Source organism: Triticum aestivum, chromosome 1A (genome assembly GCF_018294505.1).
Source record: "Triticum aestivum cultivar Chinese Spring chromosome 1A, IWGSC CS RefSeq v2.1, whole genome shotgun sequence".
NCBI classification, from domain to species: domain Eukaryota; kingdom Viridiplantae; phylum Streptophyta; class Magnoliopsida; order Poales; family Poaceae; genus Triticum; species Triticum aestivum.
The window spans coordinates 391,237,476-391,252,768 of NC_057794.1; positions in this window are offsets into that span (position 1 = coordinate 391,237,476).

Consider the following 15,293-nt stretch of genomic DNA (forward strand, 5'->3'; position numbering starts at 1 on the left):
GGGGCTGATGGGCGGCGGCGGCAGAGCGGCGGGGGAGGAGAGAGGCGGGCGCGCGGGAGGGAGACAGAGAAAGAGAGAGGGGGGGAGACGGCTCGGCCCATTAAGTGGGCCTTCTTTGCCGTCTGCTAGCAGACGACAAAGAGGGCGTCCGTTTAGGGCTGGCCCACGTCTCCTCTTTGCCGTCCGCCAGCGGACGGTAAAGAACCTAACCTAGCCACGCTGTGCCCTGTGGGGCCCACCTGGCCCTTTGCCGTCTGCCTTCTAGCTCTTTGCCGTCAGCTAGCTGACGGCAAAGAAGCAGCAGATGGCAAATAGACTTTTTGCCATCCGCACTTTCTTTGTCATCCGCTTTGTGGAATCGGATGGCAAAGAGGCTCTTTGCCGTTAGCTGGCAGACGGCAAAGAGGTGGCAGACGGCAAATTGCTAGATTCCAGTAGTGATAGGATTAACCGAAAGCAGTAACATACTACACTACTCTAATGCAAGTAGTGGAGAGAAGGAATAGGTGATATCGGGTTGATCAGGGGGGGGGGTTGCCTGGAAGCTCTGGCAAGAAGGAGGGGTCATCATCAATGTAGTCGATCACAGGGGTATCGGCAACATTCTCGAGGTCTACCAGAAAGAAGTAATGGAGCAGGAACACAATGAATAACAGAGCAATTGATACATCCATTTTGCATCATGTTTTCATACTATTATTTATGATGTTTTTATCCGTAATAATGCTTTTTGGAGTAATTCTAATGCCTTTTCTCTCATAATATCCAAGGTATATGCAAAGAGGGAGAATTTCGGCAGCTAGAAATCTGGACCTGGAAAAGCTACGTCAAGCTACCTATTCTGCACAACTCCAAACAAGATGAAACTTCACGGAGAATTTTTCTGGAATATATGAAGAATATAAGAGCAAATAAGTACCAGAGGGGGCCCACCAAGTTGGCACAACCCACCTTGGCGCGCCAGGGAGCCCAGGCGCGCCCTGGTGGGTTATGCTCACCTAGGTCCACCTTTGGTGCCCATCTTCTGGTATATAAGTCATTTTGACCTAGAAAAAATAAGGGGGCTTTCAGGACGGAGCATCGTCGTCTCGAGGCGGAACTTGGACAAGAGCACTTTTGCCCTCCTACGGAGCGATTCTCTCCCTTCCCGGAGGGAGAAATCATCGTCATCATCATCACCAACAACTCTCCCATGTTGGGGAGGGCAGTATCCATCAACATCTTCAACAGCACCATCTCATCTCAAACCCTAGTTCATCTCTTGTGTTCAATTTTGTTATCGGAATTATAGATTGGTGCTTGTGGGTGACTAGTAGTGTTGATTACATCTTGTAGTTGATTACTATATGGTTTATTTGGTGGAAGATTATATGTTCAGATCCAATATGCTATTTAATACCCCTCTGATCTTGAGCATGATTATCATTTGTGAGTAGTTACTTTTGTTCTTGAGGTCATGGGAGAAATCATGTTACAAGTAATCATGTGAACTTGATATGTGTTCGATATTTTGATAGTATGCATGTTATGATTCCCTTACTGGTGTCATGTGAACGTCGACTCAATGACACTTCACCATATTTGGGCCTAAGGGAATTCATTGTGGAGTAGCAATTAGATGATGGGTTGCGAGAGTGACAGAAGCTTAAAACCCAGTTTATGCGCTATTCCGTAAGGGACCGATTGTACCCAAAAGTTTAATGCTATGGTTACATTTATTTTTAATACTTTTCTCGTAGTTGTGGATGCTTGCGGGAGGGTTAATCATAAGTAGGAGGCTTGTTCAAGTAAGAACAACACCTAAGCACCGGTCCACCCACATAGCAAATTATCAAAGTAGCGAACATGAATCAAACCAACATGGTGAAAGTGACTAGATGAAAATCATGTGTACCCTCAAGAACGCTTTGCTTATCATAAGAAACCGTTAGGATTTTCCTTTGCCTCAAAAGGATTGGTCTACCTTGCTGCACTGTTGCTACTATTGTCGTTACTTGCTCGTTACAAATTATCTTGCTATCAAACTACTCTGGTACTTACAATTTCAGCACTTGCAGACATTACCTTGCTGGAAACCACTTGTCATTTCCTTCTGCTCCTCGTTGGGTTCAACACTCTTACTTATCGAAAAGAGCTACAATTGATCCCCTATACTTGTGGGTCATCAAGGCTTTTTGCTAGCTCCATTGCCGGTGAGTGAAGCGCCTTTGGTAAGTTGAATTTGGTAAGGAAACATTTATATAGTGTGCTGAAATTTACTATCACTTGTTACTATGGAAAATAATCCTTTGAGGGGTTTGTTCGGGGTATCTTCAGCTCGACCGGAACCATAATTAGCTACCCCTCAACCTACTGCACCTACTGAAAATATTGAATATGAAATTCCTATGGGTATGATAGAACAACAGCTAGCTAATCCTTATGCAGGAGACGGACCCGAACATCCTGATATGCACTTGATATATGTAGAACAAATTTGTGGATTGTTCAAGCTTGCAGGTTTACCCGGAGATGAAGTTATGAAGAAAGTTTTCCCTTTATCTTTGAAGGGAAAAGCATTGGCATGGTATAGGCTATGCGATGACATTGGATCCTGGAATTGGAATCAATTGACATTGGAGTTCCATCAAAAAATATCCTACACATCTAGTTCATCGTGATCGGAATTATATATATAATTTTGGGCCTCATGAAGGAGAAAGTTTCGCTCTAGCTTGGGGGAGGTTGAAGTCAATGTTAAACTCATGCCCCAATCATGAGCTCTCCAGATAAATTATTATTCAGAATTTTTATGCTCGGATTTCTCGTAATGATCAAACCATGCTTGATACTTCTTGTGTTGGTTCTTTTATGAAGAAGACTATTGAATTCTAGTGGGATCTTTTGGAAAGAATTAAACGCAACTCTGAAGATTGGGAACTCAATGAAGGTAAAGAGTCAGGTATTAAACTTAAGTATGATTGTGTTGAATCTTTTATGAATACCAAGTTTAGCACTAAATATGGACTTGACTCTAAGATAGTAGCCTCCTTTTGTGAATCATTTGCTACTCATGTTGATCTCCCTAAAGAGAAGTGGTTTAAATATCACCCAACTATTAAAGTAGAAATTAAATAACCAATACCAGTTAAAGAAGAAACTGTAATTTATAATGTTGATCCAGTTGTTCCTACTGCTTATATTGAGAAACCACCTTTCCCTGTTAGGATAAAGGAACATGCTAAAGTTTCAACTGTGGTCAATAAAAGCTATATTAAAACACCTAAACCTGATGAGCAAATTAAAATAGAACCTAGTATTGCTATGGTTAAGGATCTCTTAGAAGAAAATGTAGATGGGCATGTTATTTATTTCTGTGAAGAAGCTACTAGAATTGCCAAACCTGATAAAAAGGATAAACATAGACCTGTTGTTGGCATGCCCGTTGTCTTAGTTAAAATAGGAGATCACTGTTATCATGGTTTATGTGACATAGGTGCTAGCGTGAGTGCTATACCTTATTCCTTATATCAAGAAATCCTGAATGACATAGCACCCACAGAGATAGAAGACATAGATGCTACTATTAAACTTGCTAATATAGACACTATATCACTATTTGGGATTGTTAGAGATGTTGAAGTCTTGTGTGGGAAAATAAAATACCCTACTAATTTTCTTGTTCTTGGTTCCCCACAAGATGACTTCTGTCCCATTATCTTTGGTAGACCTTCTTGAACACCGTTAATGCTAGAATAGACTATGAGAAACAACTGTCGGTGTTAGTTTTGGTGATGAGTCTCATGAGTTTAATTTTTCCACGTTTAGTAGAAAACTTCATGAAAAACAATTTCTTAGTAAAGATGAATCAATTGGTCTTTCTTCTATTGCTATACCACCTACTGATCCTTTAGAACAATATTTGCTAGACCATGAAAATGATTTACATATGCATGAAAGAAATGAAATAGATAAGATTTTCTTTCAACAACGTCCTCTGCTTAAACACAATATGCCTATTGAAACTCTAGGAGGTCCCCCTCCACCTAAAGGTGATCCTGTATTTGAATTAAGACAATTTCCCGACACTTTGAAATATGCTTATCTTGATGAGAAGAAGATATATCCTATTATTATTAGTGCTAACCTTTCAAAACATGAAGAAGAAAGATTATTGAAAGTTCTAAGGAAGCACCAAGCTGCTATTGGATATACTCTTGATGATTTAAAGGGCATTTGTCCCACTCTATGTTAGCACAAAATTAATATGGAACCTGATGCTAAACCCGTTGTTGATCACCAATGTCAGTTAAATCCAAAAATGAAGGAAGTGGTAAGAACGGAAATCTTAAAACTTCTCGAAGTAGGTATAATCTATCCTATAGCTGATAGTAGATGGGCAAGTCCTGTTCATTGTGTCCCTAAAAATGGAGGTATTACTGTTGTTCCTAATGATAAGAATGAACTTATTGCACAAAGAATTGTTATAGGTTAGAGAATGGTAATTGATTTTAGAAAATTAAACAAAGCAACTAGAAAAGATCATTACCCTCTGCCTTTTATTGATCAAATCCTAGAAAGATTATCTAAGCACACACATTTTTGCTTCCTTGATGGATATTCTGGTTTATCACAAATACCTGTTTCCCAACCTGATCAAGAAAAGACCACCTTTACTTGTCCCTTTGGAACTTATGCTTATAGACGTATGCCTTTTGGTTTATGCAATGCACCTGCTACCTTTCGAAGATGTATGACTGCTATATTCTCTGACTTTTGTGAAAAGATTGTTGATGTTTTCATGGATGATTTCTCTGTTTATGGGAAGTCTTTTGATGATTGTTTAAGTAATCTTGACCGAGTTATGCAGAGATGTGAACAAAAAAATCATGTCTTGAATTAGGAGAAGTGCGACTTTATGGTTAATGAATGCATTGTCTTGGGCCATAAAATTTCTGAAAGAGGTATTGAAGTGGACAAAGCTAAGGTTGATGCAATTGAGAAAATGCCATGTCCTAAAGATATCAAAGGTATTCGTAGTTTCCTAGGTCATGCTGGTTTCTATAGGAGATTTATCAAAGACTTTTCTAAAATTTCTAGGCCTCTTACGAATCTTTTGCAAAAGGACATTCCTTTTGTTTTTTATGATGATTGTTTAGAATCCTTTGAAACCCTCAAGAAAGCCTTAATTTCTGCACCTATTGTTCAACCACCTGATTGGAACTTGCCTTTTGAAATTATGTGTGATGCTAGTGATTATGTTGTTGGTGTTGTTCTAGGACAAAGAGCTGATAAGAAACTAAATGTTATTCATTATGCTAGTAAAACTCTAGACAATGCTCAACGAAATTATGCTACTACTGAAAAAGAATTCTTAGCAGTGGTGTTTGCTTGTGATAAATTCAGACCTTACATTGTTGATTCAAAAGTAATTGTTCACACCAATCATGTTGCTATTAAATATCTTGTGGAAAAGAAAGATGCTAAACCTATACTTATTCAATGGGTTCTCCTGCTACAAGAATTTGATTTACATATCACGGATAGAAAAGGAGTTGAGAACCCCGTAGCTGATAACTTGTCTAGGCTTGAAAATGTGCTTGATGACCCACTACCTATTGATGATAGTTTTCCTGATGAGCAATTAGTTGTAATAAATGTTGCTCACAACACTCATTGGTATGCCAACTATGCTAATTACATTGTTGCTAAATATTTACCACCTAGTTTTACATATCAACAAAAGAAAAATTCTTCTATGATTTAAGACATTACTTTTGGGATGACCCACATCTTTATAAAGAAGGAGTAGATTGTACTATTAGACGTTGTGTACCAAAGCATGAACAGGGACAAATCCTACGGAAATGTCACTCTGAAGCTTATGGAGGGCATCATGCTGCAGATAGAATTGCTCACAAGGTATTGTAATCTGGATTTTATTGGCCTACTCTCTTCAAGGATGCCAGTAAGTTCGTCTTATCTTGTGATGCAAAGAATAGGTAATATCGGTAAGCGTCAAGAAATGCCTATGAATTATTCACTTAATGTTGAACCATTTGATGTTTGGGGATTTGATTACATGGGACCTTTTCCTTCCTCTAATGGGTATACACATATTTTGGTTGTTGTTGATTATGTTACTAAATGGGTAGAAGCAATACGAACTAGTAGTGCTGATCACAACACCTCTATTAAAATGCTTAAGGAAGTTATTTTCCCAAGGTTTTTGTTGGGGATATAGCTACCAGGTATGACCCGCCTAGGAGGGGCCGGGTCAGCCCCAATGGCGGGTCACAAAGGAAGCCCAGTAACATTCAAGGCGATAGTTTATTAAGGCTTATAGAAGGCCTAAGCCTAGAGGTGGCTTAAGGCCCAATATTGTAAACCGTCGTATGTAAGGAAAGACTTGTAAAGACAGGCATATAAAATAAGTCACCGAGCCAGACACGTTTTATGAGCCGGCTAGGACTTCGTAGGCCGCTAGGCGTCAACCCATGTACATAAGGGGACGACCCGGCGGCGGCTTAGGGCAAGAAACAAGGGATCGATAACCAAGCCGGCGGATTAGCCTCTTGGTGATCGAAACCCCAGCAATTCCAACACAACTAGACGCAGGCTTTTACCTTCATCGTAAGGGGGCCGAACTAGTATAAAACCTCTCGTGTCCTTTGTCCCGATTAACCCCTTTAAGCTTCCTAGTTGCGATGGCCCTATGACTAAGTCCTTTTGCTAGGACATCTGCCGTGACAATTCCATGACAGTTGGCGCCCACTGTGGGCCAGCGCATGGTGGATTTGAGTTCTTGAAGGGCAACTTTGAAGGGCTCAAGGGATACGCTGTGGGCTGGATGACCAAGATTCGTCGCGGCAAGCTCTACATCGACGATGAAGGCTAGGGCCCCGAGGCCGGCTCAATTGAGTACGGGTACCGGGTCCCCTTCGGCGGGATTCATGTCTTCATCGGCCGGATCAGCGAATCGGGCCTTGAGCCGGACGTGTGCACCAACATCATCGAGACGGCTCAGCGCGCGAGACCTGCCCGGGCCCGGCCCGCTGTAAAGCGTGCCTTTGTGGGCTGCATCCATGGAGGAGAATACTCGGAAGGATCAGTGGATGGCGGTGAGACGGCCATCTGTTCTGACGCTCAGTCATCAACAGGCGAGACGATTCTTTGTACCAACTGCAAGATGGCATGCTCGGGGGCTGTTCCAATGGCAGCAGTATTCCGGACCCCTTCAATCCACTGAATCGAGCCGGAGTCTTCATGGCGGGCACTCAACCTGGTCAGAACTCCACGGCTACAGCAGCAACAACCATCGGGACGGCAGCGGCCAGGTCAGGAGACCCCGTGCACCCCTCGGCTTAGATGCTAATGGACCTCATGGATAAGCTGACGGCTCTGTTGACTGCCATGGTAGAGCCGGTGGATAAAGCTCAGCATGACGCAGAGGTGGCACGGGTACGCGAAGAGATGGCACAGGCCAAGGAAAATTTAGCAGTAGAAGAGGTCAGAATGGCCACGGAGCGGGCGGCCTTAGACGCTCATGGTCAGCAGCTTCAAGCGGAGACTTTCTGGCTCTCGGTGGATCTAAACGCATCAAACGAGGTCACGAGGAGAAGGCATCAGAAAACTCAGTCACGTCTACCTCTGACACTCGATCGTAGGAACCTTTTCCATACACCCGGGGCCGGTCCAAGTAACCCACCGGAGGCAAATCGGATCACGACACCCGGAGCACCGGTTCAGCCGCAGGTCATGGAACCGCCTCGCATGCATACCGCTCCGCCTCATTATGCGCCAACACCACCGGGTGACTTCTCCAATCCTTTGGAAAACCTCATTGCTGCATCGGCTCGTTTGGCGGCTCTCCCGATGGAAAGCGATTCTCTGACAGCAATCAAAACACGAAGGGTGAGAGAACTTCTTCAGATGGCTCTGGCGCAGCAGGATGCGTACTCTTACAGTTGAGACAGAATTCATTCAACCCCTCGCCCGAGGCGGAGCCCGAGCTATAGCAGGCATATGGACTCAGCTGATATGTCAAGCAACGCTGAACACCATAACCAACCACGCAGGCATGAGCCGGTGCACGCTGGAGCCCTTAATTTAGCGGATCATGAGAGGATCCGACAAGAGGCTGAGCGGGCGGTTCAACTGGCAGCTGAGCAGGCGGCTCATCAAACTTTTCCGGCTTATCCAGCAACCTTTGTTGAGGCAGGAGTAGCCACAAGGACTGGAGGTGTTCCTTGCCTGGTGCCGGCTATACGTAATGAGCGCTTACCTAAAGACTTTAAGGGGCCTCATAAAGTGCCTAACTACACGGCCGATTTGCAGCCTGGGGCATGGATTGAGAGTTACGAGATGGCAATGGAGCTGTTGGAGGTCAGTGATGCAGCAATGGCTAAGTACTTCACCATGATGTTGGATGGAACGACTTGCACTTGGTTGAAAGGGTTGCCACCCAATTCCATCGGATCATGGGCGGAGTTGAAGGCCCGATTCATTCAGAACTTCAAAGACACATGTAAGCAGCCTATGTCAATCATGGACCTGACTAATTGTAAGCAAGAGGAAGGGGAGTCCACAACCCATTGGATGCGCCGGGTCAAGGAGATAATACACTCGTCTGATAAGATGGATGCCGGCTGGGCAATCTTAATGTTGGAGAAAAATTGCCGTTTTGAACCTCTGAAGCAGAAGCTGGGGCGGCTCAAGCGTGACTACAATTACATGGGCCAGCTGGTGGCGGCTCTCGTCAAGTATGCTGATTCTGATAGTACCAAGGACCTCGTGTCTGATGAAGAAAAAACAGGGAAGGGAAAGAAGAACGGCAACGGCAAGGGTCGCCAGCATAACCCGGCAAATCAAGGAAGTAATAAACGTAAGACTGGCGAATTTGTGGCTAACACCAATGCACAGGGCAACAATCAACAGCGCAAGGGTAGGCAACCCCCTCGGTCAGGCGGGTCAGGTCCCACCCTCGAGCAACTATTGAATGAACCTTGTCCAAGACACAGCACCCGGGAGAAGCCAGCCACCCATCTATGGAAGGACTGTACAATCATGAAGGCATTCAAAAATTCAAACGCATTTGATGGAAGTCACGGGCCTGGCGCCGGTTCAAGCGGAGGCGGCTTTCATGGCCCGAGCACCGGTTCAAGTGGAGGCGGTTTTCACGGTCAGGGCCAGACGGGTAACCAGGGAGGTTATAATCCACAACCCGGCCAAGGTAATCAGCAGCAATAGTCTGGATATCAGAGCAACCCAAAACAGTTGAACAGGGGAAATACCATGTATTTACCACTAGTTTGTGCAAGAGGGACCAGAAGCTTCATAAGAGGGCAGTCAATGTCGTTGAGCCGGTGATTCCACGTTATTTGAGGTGGTCTAAACAGCCTATTGTGTGGAGCAGAGAAGATCATCCTCCCCAGGTTGATAATCCGGGTCACTTAGCCTTGGTAGTGGCACCTCAGGTTGGTGGATATAAATTCACTGAAGTGCTCATGGATGGAGGCAGTAGCATCAACATCCTCTACTATGAGAGGTTCCGTCGGATGGGATTGACTGATAAGAGTCTTAAGCAGTCAAATACTGTTTTTCACGGTGTTGTGCCTGGCAAGTCAGCATACCCAGTTGGAAAGATTGAACTGGAAGTAGCCTTTGCGGATGAATATGATTCCAGGGCTGAGAAGTTAACTTTTGAGGCGGTTAAGATCAAAAGCCCATATCATGCTCTGTTTGGACGGCAGGCTTACACCAAGTTCATGGCTTGGCCGTGTTATGTATATCTGCAGCTCAAGATGTCGGGTTATAAAGGCACCATTACAGTACATGGAAGCCGGAAAATAGCTCTGGAGTGTGAAGAAGGAGATGCTGCTTATGCTGAGTCTATTTATGCAACAGAGGAGTTAAAGTTTTATAAAGATAATGTTGACCCAGCAGACATGACGTCTTTAAAGAAACCAACAACGGAGCGTGAACCGGTGTTGAAATTCAAGTCAGCTGATGACACCAAAATGGTTGATTTTGTGCCTAGCGACTCATCCAAGTAGTTCATCATCAGTGCCAACTTGGATCCAAAATAGGAAAGCGCGCTCATCGAGTTCATCCGTGAGAACCGGGACATCTTTGCATGGAAACCTTCTGACATGCCGGGTGTCCCGAGAGAACTCGCTAAGCACACTCTTAATACTGATCTGAAGTTTAAACCGGACAGGCAGTTTCTCCAACGGTTTAACGAGGAAAGGCGCAAGTCCATTGGAGAAGAGGTGGCCCGGCTCTTGGCGGCCGGGTTCATTGTGGAAGTTTTTCACCCAGAGTGGTTGGCTAACCCAATGCTTCTACTCAAGAAGAACAGCACCTGGCGTATGTGTCTGGATTACACCGATTTAAACAAAGCTTGTCCAGTCGACCATTTTGCTCTCCCTCCTATTGATCAGATCATTGATGCTACGGCGGGTTTTGAGCGTTTGAGTTTTCTGGATGCTTATTCAGGTTATCATCAGATCAAGATGGCAGTCAAGGACCAGGAGAAGACAGCTTTCATCACTTCGTTTGGAGCCTTCTGCTATGTGTCTATGCCTTTTGGGCTTAAGAGTGCCCACGCGACTTATCAACGATGTGTGCAGAATTGCCTACACAATCAGATTGGGTGTAATGTTCATGCTTATGTGGATGATATAGTGGTGAAGTCTAGAGAAGAGGAAACCTTGGTAACAGATCTGAAGGAGACCTTTGATAACCTTCGGGTCTACAAGATGATGCTTAACCCGGCCAAGTGTGTTTTGGGAGTCCCAGCTGGCAAACTCTTGGGTTTTTTGGTGTCCAACCGAGGTATTGAAGCTAACCCGGAGAAAATTAAGGCAATCACATCCCTGGCCAAACCAGCATGCATCAACGACGTTCAACGGCTGGCGGGTCTTGTTGCTGCTCTGAGCCGGTTCATAAGCTGGTTAGGGGACAAGGTGATGCCTTTGTATCAGATGATGAAAAAGACGGATGACTTTGTTTGGAGTGAAACTACAAATTCTTCCTTTGAGGATCTAAAGAAACAACTTGCTCAGCCGCCAGTTCTTGCTGCTCCGGTTGAGAAAGAGTCGCTATTGTTATATGTAGCCGCTAACACACGAGCTGTTAGTGTGGCAATTGTGGTAGAACGCAAGGAGGCCGGCAAGGAACATCCGGTCCAACGGCCCGTTTACTATGTCAGTGAGGTATTGATTGAATCTAAGCAAAGATATCCACATTGGCAGAAGCTCGTTTATGGGGTGTTCATGGCAAGCGCGAAGCTCAAACATTACTTTCAGGGTCACCCAATCACTGTGGTTAGCTCTGCTCCTTTGGGAGACATCATTCAAAATAGAGAAGCTACTGGACGAGTCGCCAAGTGGGCCATTGAACTTGGGTCTCATGGGTTGAAGTATGTACCACATACTGTGATCAAATCTCAAGCGCTGGTTGACTTTATTAATGAATGGATAGAGATACAGATGCCAGAGGAGAAACCAGACAACATATATTGGACGACTCACTTTGATGGGTCCAGACAATTGGAAGGCTCGGGGGCTGGAGTTGTGTTAACTTCCCCTCGAGGTGACAAATTTTGTTATGTGTTGCGATTGATGTTTCCTTGTACTAACAACACAGCAGAATATGAAGCCTTGCTCCATGGTCTTCGAATGGCGAAGGAAATGAGTCTAAGCCGGTTCTGGTGCCTTGGCGATTCGGATTTGGTGGCTCAGCAGGTATCAGGCAAGTGGCATTCCAAGGATCCTCTCATGGCGGCTTATTGCCGTGGGGTCGACGCTGCTGCAGGACATTCTAAAGGTTATCAAGTGGAACACATTGACCGTAGAAAGAACGAAGCGGCCGATGCCTTAAGCCGGTTGGGATCTCAGCGTAAGCCGGTGCCACCTAACACCTTCTTGGATGTTTTGCATAACCCGTCTGTTAAGTTACCTACAGAGGAAGATTTGGCCGTTCCTGACCCGGAGGCACAGTTGGTGGCGGCTCTCCACGTCATCCCAGATTGGACAGTACCGTTCTTGGCTTACATGACCCGGGGCGAGTTGCCAGAGGATGAGACCCTGGCCCGACAGATAACCCGGCGGTCCAAATCAATGACGATTTCTGACGGAGAGTTATACCATAGCAGCCTTATTGGAGCGTTTCAGCGGTGTGTTTCTCCTGAAGAAGGCCAATAAATACTTTGTGAGATCCATGAAGGGGATTGTGGTCATCATGCCGGGTCAAAGTCTCTTGTGGCCAAAGCTTTTCATCATGGTTTTTACTGGTTGACGGCTCACGCTGATGCATAGGATCTGGTCAGTAGGTGTGATGGATGTCAAAAATTTGCACGACGAGCGCATGTGTCGGCTCAAGAGTTGCGGATGATTCCAATTACTTGGCCGTTTGCGGTCTAGGGGCTTGACATGGTTGGACCTTTCAAAAGGTCTAAGGATAAAAAGACACATCTTTTAGTGGCAGTTGACAAATTCACAAAGTGGGTTGAGGTAGAGCCAGTGAGTAAGTGTGATGCAGCCACAACGGTTCAGTTCATGAAAAAGGTGATCTTTCTCTTTGGCTTTCCACACAGCATTATCACTGACAATGGAACTAATTTATCCCAGGGGGCTATGGAGGAGTTTTGTCAATGTGAGCATATCCGGCTTGATGTTTCTTCTGTAGCTCACCCTCAATCTAATGGGCGAGCTGAGAGAGCAAATCAGGAAATTTTAAAAGGTCTCAAACCCCGGCTCATGGTTCCCTTACAACGGACGTCGGGTTGTTGGGTAGAAGAGTTACCCTCGGTACTATGGAGTATCAACACCACTCCTAACAGGTCCACGGGTTATATACCTTTCTTCATGGTTTATGGAGTGCAAGCGGTGTTGCCTAGTGACATCTGTCATGACTTGCCTCGTGTGGCAGCTTATGTTGAAGCTAATAACGAACAAGCTACACAGGATGCACTTGACTTGTTAGATGAGGAGAGAGACTTAGCAGCGGCTCGATGAGCAATTTATCAACAGGACATGCGCCGTTATCACAGTCGCCGGGTTAAGTACAGGACTTTTCAAGAAGGTGACCTGGTGCTCCGGCTCATCCAGGATCTGTCAGATGCACACGAACTATCCCCGCCTTGGGAAGGACCCTTTGTGGTCAGCAAGAACTTAAGCAATGGATCATATTACCTCATTGACGTTCGAGAGCACAAAGACTCATGTAAGTCAGAGGAAGAGACCCTCCAGCCGTGGAACATTGCTCAACTTTGGCCATACTACACCTGAGCTACCGGCTCTCGTCATGTACATACTTTGACGTTGTATGTACTATGATAAGTAATAAAGCAGGACCTCTGTCCTTTTCCTTTTCAAAGATTATATATCTTTACTCTCTTTTACTATTTAAATGACTATTAAGGAGCTGATCATATCTGAATCAAGTCTAACCTTTTTGGTCTGGCTTATGATCGTATTCGAATCTAGCTGTAAACCTCATGATCACTTGGGGGCTTCCTGTTTAAACATAGGTCGTATTCGAACCAAAGAGAACATAGTTGTCATAACACTCTTGATCGGCTCAAAGCCAAACTCACTAGGGGGCTTCTTGATCGTATCCGAATCATAGCTTAACCCCTTTTGGGTCCGACTTGGATCGTATTCGAACCAGGGTCGTTAAAAACCTCTCAAGGTCATTTGGGGGCTTCCTGTTCAAACATAGGTTGTATTCGAACCAAAGAGAACATAGCTGTCGGTACCCTCTTGATCAGCGCAACACCAAAGCCACTTGGGGCTATATGCACTACAAAAAATACACTTCCGTGATGATACGTGTTTGTCACAGTAGGTCGCGTTTTTTGTCATGCATGTACATCCATGACGATTTTATGACAGAATCAAGATAGTCATACCTATGCTGTCGTAGAAGTGTTCCATGACATTACCAAAATTATCATCACGGAAGTGTCCACTTCCATGACGATAAATTGCGCGTCACAGAAGTGCTTTCGTCAAGGGTGACTAACACGTGGCATCCACTGTAACGGAACGCCATTAAGATATCGGGTTGGATTTTGGATCCGATAACCCGTTAACAGCCTTGACCAATGGGAAATTTCCACGTGTAAAATTATGATTGGCCGAAGGAAACACGTGTTGCCTCACCATTGGGACAGATGTCATCTACTCATTGAACAGGAGGTGCCTATGATAGGTCGACACGTGGCATGGCCCAACAGTGGCCCATTCTGGTAAAAAGGCCGGCCAAGTAAAAATTAGCAGGCCGGCCCATATAAGGCCTACTTGTGTCAAGTCCATTTAAGCCCACGGCCCATACAAGATGTGCCAATTCGGCCCGTCAACGGCCCGTTAAAGATTTGACACCATTGCAGCCCGTCCTCAGTTCGAGCCCGTTAACAGCCCGCTATATATTTGGGCTCAATATCGGCCCGATGAGATTTCGGCCTGTTAACGGCCCATTTAATGGATGGGCCAATTTTCAGGATGTACATCTTTTGGCCTTTTAGCGACCCATTTAAATGTTGGGCTAATTTCCGGCCCGGTGTGTCTTTCAGCCTGTTGACGGCCCATAAATCTGATGGGCCATTTGTAGTCGGACCTGAGTTTCGGCCTTTTAGCGGCCCATTTAAGTGTTGGGCCAATTTCTGGACCGGTGTGACTTTCAGCCTGTTGGCGGACCATAAATTAGTTGGGCCATTTGTAGTCGGACCTGAGTTTTGGCCTTTTAGCGAACCATTTAAGTGTTGGGCCAATTCCTGGCCCTGTGTGCCTTTCGGTCTGTTAACTGACCATAAATGAGTTGGGACATTTGTAGTCGGACCTTAGTTTTGGCCTTTTAGCGGACCATGCCCTTCATGGTCCAATACCAGCCTGGTTTCTCTTTCGGCCTGCTAAAGGCCCACAACACAGTTGGGCCGTTTACAATACGACCTGACTTTCGGCCTCTTAGCGGCCCATGCTCTTCATGGTCCAGTACAAGCCCACTGTCTCTTTCGGCCTACTAAAGGCCTACAGTATAGTTGGGCCATATGTAGCCCAAACTTAGTAACGGCCTGTTAACGACCCGGGAGGTAAGAGGGTCGACCATTAACTTTCGGCCTAGTAACGGCCCATTAACTTAATGGGCCCACTAAAGTTCGTTCATGTCTTTAGGCCAAATTAGATAATTTGAGCCCATTACGATGAGCAATTATGCACAGGACCAAAACCGATCAAGCAAAGGTACGGCACACAGGGAATAACGTTGCACATCCAGCATATATTACAGGAAATTACATCCACTAGGCAATC